The sequence below is a fragment of the Heterodontus francisci genome, chromosome 23 (genome assembly GCF_036365525.1).
Source record: "Heterodontus francisci isolate sHetFra1 chromosome 23, sHetFra1.hap1, whole genome shotgun sequence".
In the NCBI taxonomy this organism is placed as follows: Eukaryota; Metazoa; Chordata; class Chondrichthyes; order Heterodontiformes; family Heterodontidae; genus Heterodontus; species Heterodontus francisci.
In genome coordinates, this window is record NC_090393.1 from 6,625,529 (window position 1) to 6,644,383 (window position 18,855).

At 43.9% G+C, this 18,855-nt stretch overlaps 1 long non-coding RNA gene across 4 annotated transcripts in view; it reads right to left on the minus strand.

Annotated features, from left to right (window-relative positions):
• Window positions 1-475: 475 nt before the first annotated feature.
• The window catches only part of LOC137382959 (uncharacterized), a 42,079-nt gene continuing 23,699 nt past the window's right edge, over window positions 476-18,855 (minus strand). For 3 of the 4 annotated variants that reach the window (XR_010977309.1, XR_010977311.1, XR_010977312.1), the window contains 2 exons: window positions 826-912; window positions 476-679 (listed from right to left, as the gene is read on the minus strand). This is a non-coding gene — a long non-coding RNA (uncharacterized lncRNA). Of the gene's footprint in view, window positions 680-825; window positions 966-18,855 lie in introns of all 4 variants that reach the window. The other variant, XR_010977310.1, reaches the window with a different exon arrangement.

Genomic DNA, 18,855 nt, shown 5'->3' on the forward strand with positions numbered 1-18,855 from the left:
GCTACCCAACATCTATGTAAACCGAGGTGATGCAACAATATGCCCCTTTGACATATGAACTGAATATTGTTTCTTTCACACAAACATTCACATGCTCTCTGTCAATAATTTGGAAGGAGGGCAGAGGAAAGGCTTGACCAGATATGAATTGATTTCACGCAATGTGAATGGTCAAGCAGAGCCACAGTTACTCTTGGGTTCAGTACAATTGGCTGTTGTGTCATAATAATGAACATGCTATGCCTTCCCAAAATAGTGAGCCATCTTACTTGACAAAATTGCTTCTCGTTATCATCCTGCATCTTAACCTCCTCGGCCAGGTGAAAGCATATCTTAGCAACTTTCTCTTTAAAAACCAGACCATGAGCATTTACATCCCTGTGTACACAGCTCGAGCAGAGGGCAGACAACCCCAGCTGAGTACCAGCGAGCTCCTGACATAATGGGTGCGATGTGTTTATTGATTCTCCAGGCAGGCTAATGAATTGTTTATTGCATCCTGATGAGGATGGTGATGATCACAGATTAATATTTAACAACATAAGAGGGTTTGAAGCAATTGTTAAAAAATTCAGTCTAACAAGCTCATTCCATTCCAGAACCCATTGTTGCTCTCCCATATCATCCATTGATTCCTTTACATTGAGGACAATGTCTGTAAGTGACTTCTCATTTTTTCCTGGAAAAAAACCAGAAGCAACATTATTAATTACTGAAAAGAAGGAATACAAAAGGATACTGGTAAAGGGTGGGAAAATGGGATAGAGGAGATGCAAGAGGAAGACTAGCCTCCCTCTCTGCTGTAATTTCTCTTTGTTTCTTAACCTTTATTGCCCAATTTCAGTAGATATTGATCCAGCTCCTTTGTGACTAGTTCCATTCTACGGGAGTCTGTTTCGCGTAGGCATCAACCTGAGTGGGTAAGAAGAAAGATTTTTCCCACTTTGCTCTTCTCCTCTTGAGTTCTATATTTATTGAATAAATTAAATAGATTGATTACTTCAACCAAATCTACACCTTTCATTATGGAATCACAAAATAGTACATAACAGAAGGAGGCCATTCAATCTATCACATTCGACACTACGACCATACGAATTAGGAGCAATAGGAGGCCCTTCGGCCCGTCGAGCCTGCTCTGCCATTCAATAAGATCATGACTGATCTGTTTGTGTCTCGAATTCCACACTCCCATCTAGCCCTGATATCCTTTGACTCCCTTGCCTAACAAGAATCTATCTAACTCCGCCTTAAAATTATTCAATGGCCCCGCCTCCACCACCAGCTGAGGCAGAGAGTTCCAAAGTCGCACAACCCTCTGAGAGAAAAAATTTCTCCTCGTCTCTGTCCTAAAAGGGCGACCCCTAATTTTAAAACAGTGCCCCCTAGTTCTGGACTCACCCACAAGAGGAAACATCCTTTTCACATCCACCTTGTCAAGACCATTCAGGATCTTATATACTTCAATCAAGTCTCCCCTGACTCTTCTAAACTCCAGTGAAAACAAGCCCAGTCTGTTCAACCTTTCCTCATAAGACAACCCGCTCATTCCAGGTATCAATCTAGTAAACCTCCTCTGAACCACCTCCAACGCATTCACATCCTTCTTTAAATAAGGAGACCAAACTGCACACAATATTCGAGATGTGGTATCACCAATGCCCTGTATAACTGAAGCATAACATTCTTACTTTTATTTTCAATTCCTCTCATAATAAAGGATAGCATTCCATTAGCCTCCTTTATTACTTGCTGTACCTGCATACAAACTTTTTGTGACTCATCTCTTCTATCTGCCAGCTATTTTGAAGAGCAATCTAGTTAGTCCCACTCCCGTGCTCGTTCCCTGGAGTCTTGCAGTTTTTTCCCCTTCAAGTATTTATTCAATTTCTTTTTGAAATCCACCACTGAATCTATATCCACAGACAGGCAGTGCCTTTAAAATCCCAACCAGTCATTGCGCTAAAAAACTTCCCTCATGTCGCCTCTAGCTCCCCAGCCAAACAACACGAATCCACGCTTCCTGGTCAGCGAGCCTCCAGCCACTGGAAACAACCTCACCCCAATTACTCTAACCAAATGCTTCATGATTTTAAACACCTCTATCAAATTTTCCCTGAGCCCTCTCCACTCCAACGAGACCAACCCCAGCTTCTCCTGTCCACCCACACAACCACAGTCCCTCATCCCTGGAACCACTCTAGTAAATCTCTTCTGTACTCTCTCTAAAGCCTTCACATCCATCCCAAAGTGGGTCACCCAGAATTGGACACAACCCTCTGGCTGGAGCTGAACCAGTGTTCGATATAGGTTTCTTTAAAACACTTGTACACTGTTTCATCTTAGTCTTAACTGGATGCTATATTCTAGAACTAACCTCATCATTGATCTGTACAATGCCAACATAACTTAGTCTGATTTGTAATCCAGTGCCCAAACGACCTCATTGCTAACAGTTTCACATTGATCAGATGTTTTCCGTGTGTGGTTACTCCTTCTCAATTTCTGTCACCACTGGTGAAATGGGCAGACACATGACAGAGGAAAGGCAATGCAGGAAAGTGTGAAGTGATGTATTGTGAAAGGAGAAATGAGGAGAGGCAGCATAAACAGAATGGTAACATTTTCAAGGGGTGCAGGAACAGAGATACCTGGGGGTTCACAAATACAAATCTTTGAAGGCGATAGGGGAAGTTGATAAAGCTGTGAAATGAAGCATATGGAATTCTTGGTTTAATTAACAGAGGTATAGAGCACAAAGGAAGGAAGTTATGCTAAAATTTAAAAATCACTGGTTAATCCTCAGTTGGACTATTGTACCCAATTCCCGGCACTGCACCTTATGGAAGGACATGGCGGTCTTTGGTTGGGCGCAGAAGAGATTTACCAGATTGATACCAGAAGTGAAGGAGTTCAGTTACGTTGAGAAACTAGAGAACTAATTGGATAGCTCTTTCAGAGAGCCAGCACAGGCACAATGGGCTGAATGGCCTCCTTCTGTGCTGTGGGATTCTATGAAATCCACAGGGTCAGTAGTGCAGTGGTTATATTACTGGACTAATAATCCAGAGAGCATAAATTAAAATCCCACTAGGACAGTTTGAGTTCGTTGTTAAATCCGTTTTTAAAATATCTGCCCAGTTGTAAAAAAAAAACTATTTCCTAAATGTCCTTTAGCGAAGGAAACCTGCTGACTTTACCTGCTCTGGCCTATGTCACATCAACCTTCAAGAAGAAGTTCCCACCAGCATCTTCTCAAGGGGCAACCAGGAATACGCAATAAATGCTGGTCTTGCCAGTGATTCCCACATACTACGAATGAATTTTAAAAACTTAGATATGGTATTGTGTTTGCATTGAAATGGATAAAATTACTTAAAACAGTTTTGTTCTGATTATAATGTAACATGTCAGATATTTTAATATTTAAAGCATTGAGTTATGAAGTTCTAAACGTGGATCTGAAACAATCTGTTAGTACATGTCTCCTGATCATTAGTCCAGGCATCCTTGTTCACCGCTTTCCAATTATTAGGCAAAGAAACCAGCACAAACAGGTTTTCTTAGGTTTAAAGAAGAAAAGTTGAAATTTATTAAACTTGAACTTAAACTCTAATTCAGTTGGCGCCTACAGATACACGACGCACCCATGCTAGCATGCATACGCGATACACACAGAAAAGAGCAGAAGAAAAATAAAGTGGAAAAGTTTGAGGCAATATCTGAAGAGTTTTTGTTACGGTTCTTCGAGCTCACTGTAGAGTCTTTGATTGTAGGTAGATTTTGCTTTTTGTTGGGGCCTAGTATTCTTCATAAACCTTGTTCACTGTAGGAGACTTTTCTCTCTTGGGGTTCATGTGTCGTCAGTGGATTCAGAGGCTTGTGAGAAAGAGATGGGAGCAGAGAGGAGAGATCTTCTCAGTCCAGGAGCAAACAGACACTCTCTGTTCAAACTGTCTGTACAATTCAGAAAAACCCAGGTTGCCAAGCAGGTTAGTCATGTAACTAACTGGTCTGACCATGTCTTAGATTGTATCACCTTAGCAGTCTCTGGAATGCTCCTCTAACACACAACAGCTGGTGATCAAGGTCCATTGTGGGTTGAATGTGTCAGGGAATGGTCCTTTGTCCTTTGAATCACAGTCTGTTAATATGCAAATGTCTTTTCCAGCCATGGCTGATCTGTTTAACAAGTCCTTTCTTCACTCCAGTAACAGTTTAAAATCAATGTTCATGACAAAATTTATGTTCCTCATTCTTGGCAGGTGGGGGCCTAGCATGACATTAGTTTCTCTGCTATTCCACATTTGGCATTGCTAGTCTTTTCCTTCTTAAATACCTCAAAAAGCTTTTACTGTTCATTTTTATGTTTCTTGCTAGTTTACTTTCATATTCTATTTTTTCTTTCTTTATCAGTTTCTTGGTCCTCCCAGCAGAGCTGGGCTGAGAGATGGCAAATGGAGTTTAATGCAGAAAAGTGTGAGGTGATTCACTTTGGAAGGAGTAACAGGAATGCAGAGTACTGGGCTAATGGGAAGATTCTTGGTAGTGTAGATGAACAGAGAGATCTTGGTGTCCAGGTACATGAATCCCTGAAAGTTGCTACCCAGGTTAATAGGGCTGTTAAGAAGGCATATGGTGTGTTAGCTTTTATTAGTAGGGGGATCGAGTTTCGGAGCCACGATGTCATGCTGCAGCTGTACAAAACTCTGGTGAGACCGCACCTGGAGTATCGCGTGCAGTTCTGGTCACCGCATTATAGGAAGGATGTGGAAGCTTTGGAAAGGGTGCAGAGGAGATTTACTAGGATGTTGCCTGGTATGGAGGGAAGGTCTTACGAGGAAAGGCTGAGGGACTTGAGGTTATTTTCGTTGGAGAGAAGGAGGAGGAGAGGTGACTTAATAGAGACATATAAGATAATCAGAGGTTTAGATAGGGTGGATAGTGAGAGTCTTTTTCCTCAGATGGTGATGGCAAACACGAGGGGACATAGCTTTAAGTTGAGGGGTGATAGATATAGGACAGATGTTAGAGGTAGTTTCTTCACTCAGAGAGTAGTAGGTGCGTGGAACGCCCTGCCTGCAACAGTAGTAGACTCGCCAACTTTAAGGGCATTTAAATGGTCATTGGATAGACATATGGATGAAAATGGAATAGTGTAGGTCAGATGGTTTCACAGGTTGGCGCAACATCGAGGGCCGAAGGGCCTGTACTGCGCTGTAATGTTCTAATTCTAATCTATACTGAATTCTAAAATGCTCCCAGTCCTCAGGGCTACTACCTTTTTGGCAACTTTTTAAGCCTCTTCCTTTGATCTAATACAATCTTTAACTTCTCTCGTTAGCCATGGTTGGATCCCTTTTCCTGCTGGGTTTTTTGTCTCTAAGGAATGTAAATTTGTTGTAAATCATACATTAATTCTTTAAATGTTAGCTATTGCTTGTCTACCGTCATACCTTTCAATGTAGTTTCCCAATCTACCACAGTTAACATGCCCCTCTTACCTTCATAGTTTCCGTTGTTCAGATTTAAGACCCTAGTTTTGGATTAAACTACATCACTTTCAAACTTAAAGTGAAATTCTATCATATTATGGTCACCTCTAGTTATTTTGTCAATGATCGTAAAACTATGACAGAGGAAACAGTTGCTCCCTACTTGATCTATCAAAACTCCTCATAAGTTTGAAAACCTCTATTAAGTCTCCCCTTAACCTTCTCTGCTCTGAGGAGAACAATCTCAGCTTTCCTAGTAACTCCACATAACTCGAATCAACTGTCAATGAACTCAATCAGAATTGGAAGGAAGATTGGAAGAATTGGCAGTGACACTGACAGTAAAGCTTATCAAAGCCATTTTACACCTAAAATAATCCTTGGCTCAAAAGTGATACAGTATCAAGAGGTTTGATTTTGAACCAGATCAAAAGATGGCCTCTTTCTACGCTGTAAATGACTCTATGATGTTGGAGAATGTCAACTGATAAGGTATGTGAGATAGAGATCCTCAGTGAGAAATGTTAGAACCCAAATAAAATTGCACTAAGGTTCAGCTCCTGAAAACAGTATCACTTATGATCTGGTACATGTAAGAAATTATTGAAGTGTCCAGTAAAATGATGTATTAAATGATTAATACTGCTAAACTAACTATTACCAGCTCAGTTTAAGGAGAAGGCCCATCACCATTTTCAAGGTTACTAGGGATCAGCAATAAATGTAGTCTTGCAGTATGGTCCATATCTAAAGAATGGATAACGGAAACTGTAATTCTCTATCAAAGTTGAAGGATCCTTAGACGCTGTCACTGTTTGTAGTTCCATAGAACACTTCTCCAGATACAGTTTTATGAAAAGCCAGATAATCCCATCTCAAAGCAAGTATTAATCCTCAAGGCAAAGGACATTCATCATGTAATGCAACGAGATGTATGGGACTAAGCATATTTTATTGGCCCAATTAACAACAACAACTTGCATTTATATATCACCTTTAACATAGTAAGATGGCCCAAGACACTTCAGAGGAGCATTATCAAACATAATTTGACACCGAGTCACATCGGGAGATATTAGAACAGGTGACTGAAAGCTTAGTCAAAGAATAAGCTCGTAAAGAACATTTTAAAAGAGGAGAGAGAAAGGTGGAGAGGTTTAGGGAGGGGATACCAGAGCCTAGGCTCCAAGCAGCTGAAGGCACGGCTGCCAATTAAAATCGGGGATGTGCAAGAGGCCAGAATTAGTATAGGTTGTATCCTATAGGTTGTGGAAGCCATAAAACCTTCTTGCTGTGTAGGACTAACTCCCCCCATCAGCTAGGATAATGGTGGAAGGAATGTTCACATCACAACCATCTACAAGATGCACTGCAGCAACTCACCAAGGCTCCTTTGACAGCACCTACCAAACCTGTGACCTGTACCACCTAGAAGGACAAGGGCAGCAGATGCATGGGAACACCACCACCTGCAAGTTCCCCTCCAAGCCACACACCATCCTGACTTGGAACTATATCGCCGTTCCTTCACTGTCGTTGGATCAAAATCCTGTAACTCCCTTCCTAACAGCACTGTGGGTGTACCTACCCCACATGGACTGCAGCGGTTCAAGAAGGCAGCTCACCACTACCTTGCCATTAGGGATTGGCAATAAATGCTGGCCTAGCCAGCAAGGCCCACATCCCCCAAACAAATAAAAAATAAACTGTCAGGCTTTTAATCTGGCTGTGAATCTTTTCATTATTTCACATTATTGTCCAAGGTAAGACATGAAAATCATGTTTTCTTCCTGATGTTATTTCCAATGTAATGTTCATTTGGAGATGTGCACTGTTTGAACCCTTGCTCAGGTAGATTTAAAAGATATCATGAAAATATTCAAAAAAGAGTAAGGACATTCCTCTGGTGCCCTGGTTAACATATACCCCTCAAACAACATCACTAAAACAGTTCCCAATGCTTTTGTGGCTTAGTTTAGGTCTCAATTATCACATTGTTGTTTGTGGGATCTTGCTGTGTGCAAATTGGCTGCTGTGATTCCTACAGTACAACAGTGACTACGTTTCAAAAGTACTTCACATTGGTTGTAAAGCACCTTGGGATGTCCTGAGCTCGTGAAAGTTTGTTCTTCTGTTCTTTACTACTGAGCTCATTGGGATCAAGCAGAGATCGTGAGGTGGAAATAATTGTCATTTAAATTCAAAGCAGGAGTTGTTACAATTATATTTGAATTGATCATTCATTTCATTTCTCACAACACCCATGCCTTATACTGAAAATCAATGAATCTAATGTTCAAAAATGAATAAAGCATCTTATCATAAACTGGGAAGGGAAAATGATCTCATTCAAATGTTACTCATTTTACAACCAATATACTGCATGGCCACACAATCACACTTTATAAACAAGGTCCAGGTCTGGTAACCATCCAATTTTTCAGCCCATACCAATATAAAAACAAAATATATTGCCTTCCAATAAAACATTGACTTGTTTCCATTGCAATTCATTCTAAATGTTGCAGCAACAATGTGGCAGAGGGGACAAACGTGTGAGTCAGAAATTTGAATGAATATGGACTAAGTTGGGTCCAAAATGGGACAAGACCAAATTCCAAACAGATTAGTCTCATAAACCAAGATTTCTTTAAAAAGGAGAGGATATTTTGTTGTTGATGCTGAAAGTGTTTTTGAAGACCCAAAATTTGCTGGAATCGGGCATCTCACGCATGCCCAGATAGTTAGACATTTTCCCTCACCCTTCATCTTGAAAAAGTGTTTGCATCGCAAATTGCTTTAAGTATGAGCTGATCATGCAGCGAGAGCAATGGGGCATCTGGGAGCTCAGTAAATGATGGGACCAACAGTCTATCTCCTTATCTGATGAAGTTTAAGGATTGAGAAAGAAATAGAGGAACAACAGGTGGATTAGAATCAAATCTGGGACAGAAAGAGAAATAAAGAGATGAAAACAAAGTTTGGATTAAGAGAGAGAAAAAAGAGACAGAAAAGAAAGATCTTTAAAGTTTTAAAAGCTTCTAGGAACAATATACTACCTGTAGGAATGATACTTCGCAGTATCAATTGTTTCCTTTCTGGGCCGGAGAGGTTGAGTGGCATTGCAGGAACATAAATCTCATTATTAAAGGGATCCTTAGGCTGTTAGGTACCGGCCTTAACTTTCTGCAGTGAGCTTACTCATTGGATATCTCTTCCTCATCATAAATTACTGGACGATTCATACACTAATAATGGCAGGTAGCATTAAACTCATTGTTAATTCGAGCTCTGTACATCTTTAAGTTGCATAGGGTCAATTTCTGATGTACGTGGGTGAATTTGAAGGTTAAGGCATCATAATTGAAGTTCATTACCTCGAGGCGGCCAACATCCCCAGCATATACATCCGACTGAGTCAACGGCACTTGAGATGGCTTGGCCATGTGAGCCGCCTGGAAGATGTCAGGATCCCCAAGGACACATTGTACAGCGAGCTTGCCACTGGTATCAGGCCCACTGGCCGTCCATGTCTCCGCTTTAAAGACGTCTGCAAACGTGACATGAAGTCCTGTGACATTGATCATAAGTCGTGGGAGTCAGTTGCCAGCGATCGCCAGAGCTGGCGGGCAGTCATAAAGGCGGGGCTAAAGTGTGGCGAGCCGAAGAGACTTAGCAGTTGGCAGGAAAAAAGACAGAAGCACAAGGGGAGAGCCAACCGTGTAACAGCCCCGACAACCAATTTTATCTGCAGCACCTGTGGAAGAGTCTGTCACTCTAGAATTGGCCTTTATAGCCACTCCAGGCACTGCTTCACAAACTACTGACCACCTCCAGGTGTTTACCCATTGTCTCTCGAGACAAGGAGGCCAAAGAAGATTACCATTAAGAGGGACACAAACTTTCTAAACAATACCTTCTCTTTTTTACAAAATGCCTTTCTGTGGACAAGTGTACAATCTTTCAAAGAAAAACTGTACACAATGTGTATAGTCTTCACACTTTGTACTAAAATGAAATCAGTCCCGAGCCAATACAGATTCAAAGCTGACAGTGTACATCAGAGGCAATATAAAAATGAGCCTATGAAGACTTGACATCAATGAGTTTACAGTGCAGGTGTAGTTGCTTGCTGGATTTGAGTGATTCCTTCCTCTATCTATTGGCTTGTTTGATTAAGCCAATGTTGATGCTTTACATTTGGTGCCTGCCTGGTTAGTTGGTAAACAGAATTTAAAGGTTACAACAAATGAATGACGATTATTGAAAATAGTGCTTACAATGAATATCATCGTAAAAGTGAGCATGAGAATGTCAGATTGTCACCAAACTAGTTCATTAATGTCCTTTAGGGGAAGGAACTTGCTGTTATTACCTGGTCTGGCCTATGTGACTCTAGTCCAGCTTAGCTCTTAGTTTTCCTCTGACGTGGCCTAGCAAGTCCCTCAATTGACGCCAGCAGTTCAAGAAGGAGGCCCATCATCACCTTCCTAATTACGGATCGGCAATAAATACCAACCTTGCCAGTGATACCCGTGTTCCCAGAGAATGAATTAAAGGAAAATCATATGTTTCCAATACCAGAAAGAAATATTTTGAACTGTTCGAGCACAAGCTCTTTTGTTGAAAAACTCAACAGGGAACAAATGAGCAGGCTGTGAATACCCAATGCAAGTGCACAGAAGCTATCCACAAAATTACTAGAGTGGTTCCAGTGGGCTAATGTGATTTGGATGTCTGCAATGTAGTGTTCATTTTTTTAAATTATAGATATTCTGGAGTGATTTCAAGATTGTGGTTGGGTGCCAGATGGGTATAAAGTGGAGCTTGAGGGCTTGACTGAGTGAGTGTTGCACTGTCAGAATTGCTGTCTTTCTGATGAGATATTAAACCGAGGCCCCATCTGCACTCTCAGGTGGATGTCAAAGAGCCCAGGACACTATCTTGAAGATTAACATCACTAAAAATGGTCATTATCACATTGCTGTTTGTGGGAGCTTGCTCCACGCAAATTGTTGTTGTTGTTGTTGACATTCTTCCATCTACGAAAAATGATGGACACACAGCAAACAATCCATTTAGGTGTGGTGTCCTCTCTTGGTGCACCATTGCTGAAGGTCAATCCTTGATAGTGCCGCAATTGACGCCGTCAAGTGACGCTGTGAGTTGCTATTTTCAGTGTTGGAGCCTGTTGCCAAGCTGCTGTCGCCACCGGTTGTCATGGTAGTACACGCCTGTGCACGGGGTGTGTCGCCATTTCCCTCTTGCCAGTTAGTAGCTCCCAGGTGTGATAGTCGCCATTTATGGCCTTCATGTCACGCTTGCAAGCATTCTTGAAGCGGAGCTTTGGGCGCCCCACTGGTCGTCTGACCCCGGCTACCTCACCATACAGAAGGTCCTTGGTATGCAAACATCTTCCATCCTGTGGATGTGTCCGATTCACTGAAGCCGCCGCTGTTTGATTAGTGCCAACACACTTAGGATCTCTGCCTTTGAGAGGACTGTCACATTTGTGATTTTGTCCTGCCAGGATATACCCATAATGCACCGCAGGCAGAAGATGGAAATTATTGAGCTTCTTTTCTTGGTAGCTGTAAGTCACCCATGTTTCACAGCCATACAGCAAAGTGTTGAAAACACAGGCCTTATAAACCATGAGCTTGGTCCTAAGGGTCAGCTTGGTGTTATTCCATGCGCATTTCGCGAGTCAGCCAAAGGTGATAGCTGCTTTCCCTATTCGGCCTCAACTGGAGCATTGTGTCCACTTTAGGAAGAATGTGAAGGCATTAGGGAGAAAAGATTTACGAGAATGGTTCCAAGGATGAGGGACTTCAGTAACTTGGATAGATTGGAGAAGCTGGGTCTGTTCTCCTTGGACAAGAGAAGGTTGAGAGGAGATTTGATAGAGGTGTTGAAAATCATGAGGGATCTGGACAGAGTAGGTAGGAAGGAACTATTCCCATTGGTGGAAGGATCCAGAACCAGAGGGCACCAATTTAAGGTGATTGGCAAAAGAACCAAAGGTGGCATGAGGAAAAATGTTTTTATGCAGCAAGCGGTTAGGATCTGGAATGCACTGCCTGAGAGTGTGGTGGAGGCAGATTCAATCGGGATTTAAAAGGGCTATGGGGAAAGTTGGGGGAGTGGGACTAGGGGAGTTGCCCTTGCAGGGACCTGGCACGAACACAATGGGTTGAATGGCCTCCTTCTGTGTTGTAACCATTCTGTGATTCCATATGGGAGATTAACTCCTATTTTCAAACAGAAAGGAAGCAAATTAGAAATGAGACTGTAAATTAATTCTCCAGGGTGACAGTTTGATGAGGGCAAGGAACCACAATCATGACACAAGATCCAGCACAAATCACCAAGCATCTCACATACCTGATGTGTTGTTAAGTGACTAGGCATCGATGGGAGTGATATCAAGGTCATAATCTAATCAGGTGGTTGAACTATCTGTTAGAAGGAGCTTTAAATTGTTTATTACAGTCAATGGAATCAGAGTTTAAATTATTATGTTGACATTTCTCTCTGGTACACACATTTATACACAATTAAAGAGGTAAAATTAAATTACACTGTTTTATACTGGCCTGGGTTTATTTCTGTGCCAACGTCTATACTGTGGTAACCAATGGTCAGTATGCCCATGTTACTGTGGTAACCAATGGTCAGTATGCCCATGTTACTGTGGTAACCAATGCAGGGACAGACACAGCCATTGGGAAAGGAAGCAACATGCGCGGCTCTGACTGGGGGCATGGACAAGGGACGAAGAGTGGAGGTGCTTTGAGCAGAGCCCCAATTCTATGTCCCCTTTCTCCATCTTCTCTCTGATGGCCCATCTACACATCCCCACTAGCCAAGCTCTGGAGAGCCTTGCTGCATTTCAGTTAGGTGCTGAATGGCCAAGGTGAGACTTTCCTCCATTGTGTTTAACATGGCAGTCCATTGGGGAGGGCCAGCATGCACTTGACTGCCTGTTGCATCTGATGCTCCATGCAGGTGACCATTCCTTCCATGGATGCAGACATCAGTGCAAAGGGTTGAGGCATCATGGAACTCATGTTAAAGACGGACACCTCCAATTTCTCTCCAATCGTGCTCAGTGCCGCTAGAAAGACTGACAGAGCCTTACATATTTTCTGCTGCTGCTTCAGAGTTGTCATCTTCATCGATTACCTTGAGATTCAGCATCTGCATCCAGCTGAGCAGAGCTTGGAGGGTCCTGCACCCTTCAACGGGGACTTTCCACTGCTGACCTGTCTCTTGCTTACTTGTGATGTGTGAAACACCATGCGAGAACACAACTATTTCTCTTGGAGGCCCCACTGAGGTGTATATCTGAGCTGGTGGAGGATGCACATGAGTCATGTGATGATGCTTCTTCAGAGGGAGTGACCTCCTCTGAGGAGTCTTCATCCTCCTCTGACGGTAGCTGCTCAGGGACGCCTGAGAGACCTGTGGGAGATGAAAGACATGAATTAGAACTGACAAAGTGAGAGGGCCCCAAGTCATCACTGTGCAGTTCATCATATTTCAGTGGCTGATGATACCAAGTCTACATTACAGAGTCACTGATATCATCTCCTCTGGAGATCTTCCCTCTACAGCTTCCAACCTCAAAGACCCACAGCCCTGGACAGCCTGCTTCTAAATCCTTCCTAAAAGACTGTGCTGGCAGACCCATTGTCTTAGCCTGTTCCTGCCCCACTGAACTTATTTCTTCCTATCTTGACTCTAGCTTTTCTCCCCTGGTCTAGTCTCTTCCCACCTACATCCGTGACTCTTCTAATGCCCTACATCATTTTGACAATTTCCACTTTCCTAGCCCTAACCGCCTCCTGTTCATTATGGACATCCAATCTCTCCACACTTCCATCCCCCACCAGGACGGTTTGAGGGCTGTCCTGTTCTTCCTTGAACAGACCAGTCCCCATCCACCACCACCCTCCTCCGCCTGGCTGAATTTGTTCTCACATTGAACAACTTCTCCTTCAGCTCCACTCACTTCCTTCAAGTTAAAGGTGTTGCTATGGGTACCAGCATGGGTCTTAGTTATGCCTGTCTTTTTGTGGGATATGTCGAACATTCTTTGTTCCAGTCCTACTCAGGCCCCCTGCCCCAACTCTTTCTCCGGTACTTTGATGACTGTATCGGTGCCGTTTCCTGCTCCCGCCCTGAACTGGAAAACTTTATCAACTTTGCTTCCAATTTCTACCCTTCTCTCACCTTTGCATCCGACATTTCCCATACCTTCTTCGACTTCTCTGTCTCCATCTCTGAGGATAGGCTGTCCACTATTATTCATTATAAGCCCACCGACTCCCACAATTACCTTGACTACACTTCTTCACACCCTGCCTCCTGTAAGGACTCCATTCCATTCTCCCAGTTTCTCCGTCTCCGACACATCTGCTCTGATGATGCAACCTTCCATGACAGTGCTTCTGATATGTCTTCCTTTTCCTCAACCGAGGATTCCCCCCCACTGTGGTTGACAGGGCCCTCAACTGTGTCCGGCCCATTTCCCGCACCTCTATCCTCACCCTTTCCCCTCCCTCCCAGAACCACGACAGGGCTCCCCTTGTCCTCACTTTCCACCCCATCTGCCTCTACATCCAAAGGATCATCCTCCACCATGTCCGCCACCTCCAGCGTGATGCCACTACCAAACACATCTTCCCCTCCCCTTCCCGGTCAGCATTCCGAAAGGATCGTTCCCTCCATGACACCCTGATCCACTCCTCCATTACCCGCAACACCTTGTCCCCTTCCCATGGCACCTTCCCATGCAATCGCAGGAGGTGTAATACCTGCACTTTTACCTCCTCTCTCCAAAGTCCCAAACACTCCTTTCAGGTGAAGCAGCGATTTACTTGTACTACTTTCAATTTAGTATACTGTATTCGCTGCTCACAATGTGGTCTCTTCTACACTGGAGAGACCAAATGCAGATTGGGTGACCACTTGGTGGAACACCTCCGCTCAGTCCGAAAGCTTGACCCCGAGCTTCTGGTTGCTGGCCATTTCAACACTCCCCCACACCGCCCCACCACCCCCCCGCTCTCATGCCCATATACCTGTCCTGGGATTGCTGCAGTGTTCCAGTGAACATCAACGCAAACTCGAGGAACAGCATCTCATTTACCAATTAGGCACACTACAGCCTGCCAGACTGAACATTGAGTTCAATAATTTCAGAGCATGATGGGCCCCACTTTTGATTTTCAGAATTTTTTCTTTTTTCTTTTTATTATATTTTACTTTGCTTTGTTTCATCGTTCGTTTTTCTTACCATGTGCCTGCCCACTGTTTTTTTCATGTTTGTGCTTTGGGCTAGGGCTGTTCATTGTTCTGTCCATTAATACCCTCTCTGCACGAAAGCTTTGTCTTTCAACACAGCATTAACATACCATTTACCTTTGCTCCATGACCATCTGATCAGTTATTCTCTGTGACCCTGTCTTATCAACACCTTGCCTTTTGTTATCTCTTGCCTCACCCCTGCTTTATTTGCTTAAAACCTATTACATTTCTAACCTTTGCCAGTTCTGATGAAAGGTCACTGACTTGAAACGTTAACTCTGCTTCTCCCTCCACAGATGCTGCCAGACTTGCTGAGTATTTCCAACATTTCTGGTTTTTATTTCAGATTTCCAGAGTCTGCAGTATTTTGATATTATTACATTAGTGTTGTTTGCCATGTGTCTGTGTTATCGTTAATTATGTCACCATGTAGCTGGGAGACTCCCATCTTTCCATCTCTCCATTTCCAATGGCCAGGCATGTTGAGACCTGGCTTATCTCCAGTGTCTCCTCCTCTGCTGCTGTCAACGTGGAGATGACTGGAGAGCCACCTCCAGTTCTCCGCCTCTTCCTGCTGTTCTGTGCTCTCTTCTCCTGCAAGGAGAGACAGAAGAGACCTATTAGTGTGAGTAGTGGAACATACAGCCAACCAAATCGGAACTCAGTGATGCCATTGATTCTCTAGCCAGCGGAAAAGCCCATGGGAAGGACAGCATTACCCCTGAAATAATCAAGAGTGCCAAGCCTGCTATACTCTCAGCACTACATGAACTGCTATGCCTGTGCTGGGACGAGGGAGCAGTACCCCAGGACATGCGCAATGCCAATATCATCACCCTCTATAAAAACAAAGGTGACCGCGGTGACTGCAACAACTACTGTGGAATCTCCCTGCTCAGCATAGTGGGGAAAATCTTTGCTCGAGTCGCTTTAAACAGGCTCCAGAAGCTGGCCGAGTGCGTCTACCCTGAGGCACAGTGTGGCTTTCGTGCAGAGAGATCGGCCATTGACATGCTGTTCTCCCTTCGTCAGATACAGGAGAAATGCCGTGAGCAACAGATGCCCCTCTACATTGCTTTCATTGATCTCACCAAAGCCTTTGACCTCGTCAGTAGACGTGGTCTCTTCAGACTACTAGAAAAGATTGGATGTCCACCAAAGCTACTAACTATCATCACCTCATTCCATGACAATATGAAAGGCACAATTCAACATGGTGGCTCCTCATCAGAGCCCTTTCCTATCCTGAGTGGCGTGAAACAGGGCTGTGTTCTCGCACCCACACTTTTTGGGATTTTCTTCTCCCTGCTGCTTTCACATGCGTTCAAGTCCTCTGAAGAAGGAATTTTCCTCCACACAAGATCAGGGGGCAGGTTGTTCAACCTTGCTCGTCTAAGAGCGAAGTCCAAAGTACGGAAAGTCCTCATCAGGGAACTCCTCTTTGCTGACGATGCTGCTTTAACATCTCACACTGAAGAGTGTCTGCAGAGTCTCATCGACAGGTTTGCGGCTGCCTGCAATGAATTTGGCCTAACCGTCAGCCTCAAGAAAACGAACATCATGGGGCAGGACGTCAGAAATGCTCCATCCATCAATATTGGCGACGACACTCTGGAAGTGGTTCAAGAGTTCACCTACCTAGGCTCAACTATCACCAGTAACCTGTCTCTAGATGCAGAAATCAACAAGCGCATGGGAAAGGCTTCCACTGCTTTGTCCAGACTGGCCAAGAGAGTGTGGGAAAATGGCGCACTGACACGGAACACAAAAGTCCGAGTGTATCAGGCCTGTGTCCTCAGTACCTTGCTCTACGGCAGCGAGGCCTGGACAACGTATGTCAGCCAAGAGCGACGTCTCAATTCATTCCATCTGCGCTGCCTCCGGAGAATACTTGGCATCAGGTGACAGGACCGTATCTCCAACACAGAATTCCTCGAGGCGGCCAACATCCCCAGCTTATACACACTACTGAGTCAGCGGCGCTTGAGATGGCTTGGCCATGTGAGCCGCATGGAAGATGGCAGGATCCCCAAAGACACATTGTACAGCGAGCTCGCCACTGGTATCAGACCCATCGGCCGTCCATGTCTCCGCTTTAAAGACGTCTGCAAACGCGACATGAAATCCTGTGACATTGATCACAAGTCGTGGGAGTCAGTTGCCAGCGTTCGCCAGAGCTGGCGGGCAGCCATAAAGACGGGACTAAAGTGTGGCGAGTCGAAGAGACTTAGTAGTTGGCAGGAAAAAAGACAGAGGCGCAAAGGGAGAGCCAACTGTGTAACAGCCCCGACAAAGAAATTTCTCTGCAGCACCTGTGGAAGAGCCTGTCACTCTAGAATTGGCCTTTATAGCCACTCCAGGCGCTGCTTCACAAACCACTGACCACCTCCAGGCGCTTATCCATTGTCTCTCGAGATAAGGAGGCCAAAGAAGAGTGGGACATGAACATTTTAAGAGGATGGAAGGCTAGCATTTATGGTGAGTCACCATGAGGGATGGTGTGACATTGCAATAAGATGAGGGTGAGTGTTAGTGGTGGTTGGTGGGGTTGGGAGGAAGTACCTCGACAGAGAGCGAGAAGTTCACTTGCAAGGTGTGCTGGTCTGAGGAGTGCTGTGCAGGAGGAGGCTGAGGAAGACAGAGTGAGGGGGTTTGTACTTAAAGTAATAGAGTCATTAACAGTACAGAAGGTGGCCATTCGGCACATCGAGTCCATGCCAGCTCTCCACAGAGGAATGTAGTCAGTCCCACTCCCCCACTCGATCCCTGTAGCCCAGCAAGTTTATTTCCTTTGAGTGCCCATCCAAATTCCTTTTGAAATCATTGATTGACTCTGTTTCCACCACCCTCATGGGCAGAAAGTTCCAGGTCATTACCACCAGATGCGTAAAAAAAGTTGTTCCTCGTATTCCCCCTGTATCTCTTGCCCAAAATCTTCAATCTGTGTCCCCTATTCCTTGTACCATTAATTAATGGAACATATTTCCTTGTCTAACTTATCTAAACATGTCATAATCTTGTACACCTCCAACAAATTTCCTTTGCTCCAGGAAGAACAACCCCAGCTTTTCCAACCTAACCTTGTAACTAAAATTCCCCATCCCTAGAACCATTCTGGTAAATCTCCTTTGCACCCTCTCAAGGACCCTCACATCCTTCCAACAGTGTGGTGACCAGAACTGGATGCAGTAATCTAGTTGGGGCCTAATCAGAGCTTTATAAAAGGTCAGCATAACTTCCCTGCTTTTGTATCCTATGCCCTTATTTATGAAGCCCAAGATCCCATCTGCTTTACTAACCGTGCTGTCAATATGTCCTGCCACCTTCAAAGATTGATGCACATGCATCCCAGGTCCATCTGTCCCTGCACACTCTTTAGAACTGTGCCATTAAGTATATATTGCCTCTCCCTATTCCTGCTGCCAAAGTACATCACCTCACACTTGTTTGTATTAAATTCCATCTGCCACTTGTCTGCCCATTCCGCTAGCCTATCTATGGCAGTTCATATCATCCTCACTGTTTGCCGCACCACCAAGTTTGGTGTCATCGGCAAATTTTGAAATTCTACTCTGTATTCCAAGATCTAAGTCATTTATATATAGCAAAAAAAGCAGTGGTCCCAGCACTGACCCTTGGGGAACACCACTATCTACCATCCTCCAGTCGGAAAAACAACCATTTACCACGACTTGCTGTTTTCTGTCCTTGAGCCAATTTTGTATTCAAGCTGACACTGAGCCTCCTATTCCATGAGCCTCAATTTTCTTAACCAGCCTTTTATATGGTACTTTATCAAACACTTTCTTTAAATCCATATAGACAACATCCACCACACTCCATTCATCAACTTTCTCTGTTACTGCATCGAAAAATTGAATTAGATTAGTCAAGCATGATCTTCCTTTTACAAATCAATGCTGACTATCCTTAATGAACTCAGAATTATCCAAGTGTCTGTTGATTTTTTTCCCTGATTATTGTTTCTAAAGCCTTACCCACCACGGATGTTAAACTAACCGGCCTGTGGTTGCTAGGAGTGTCCTTA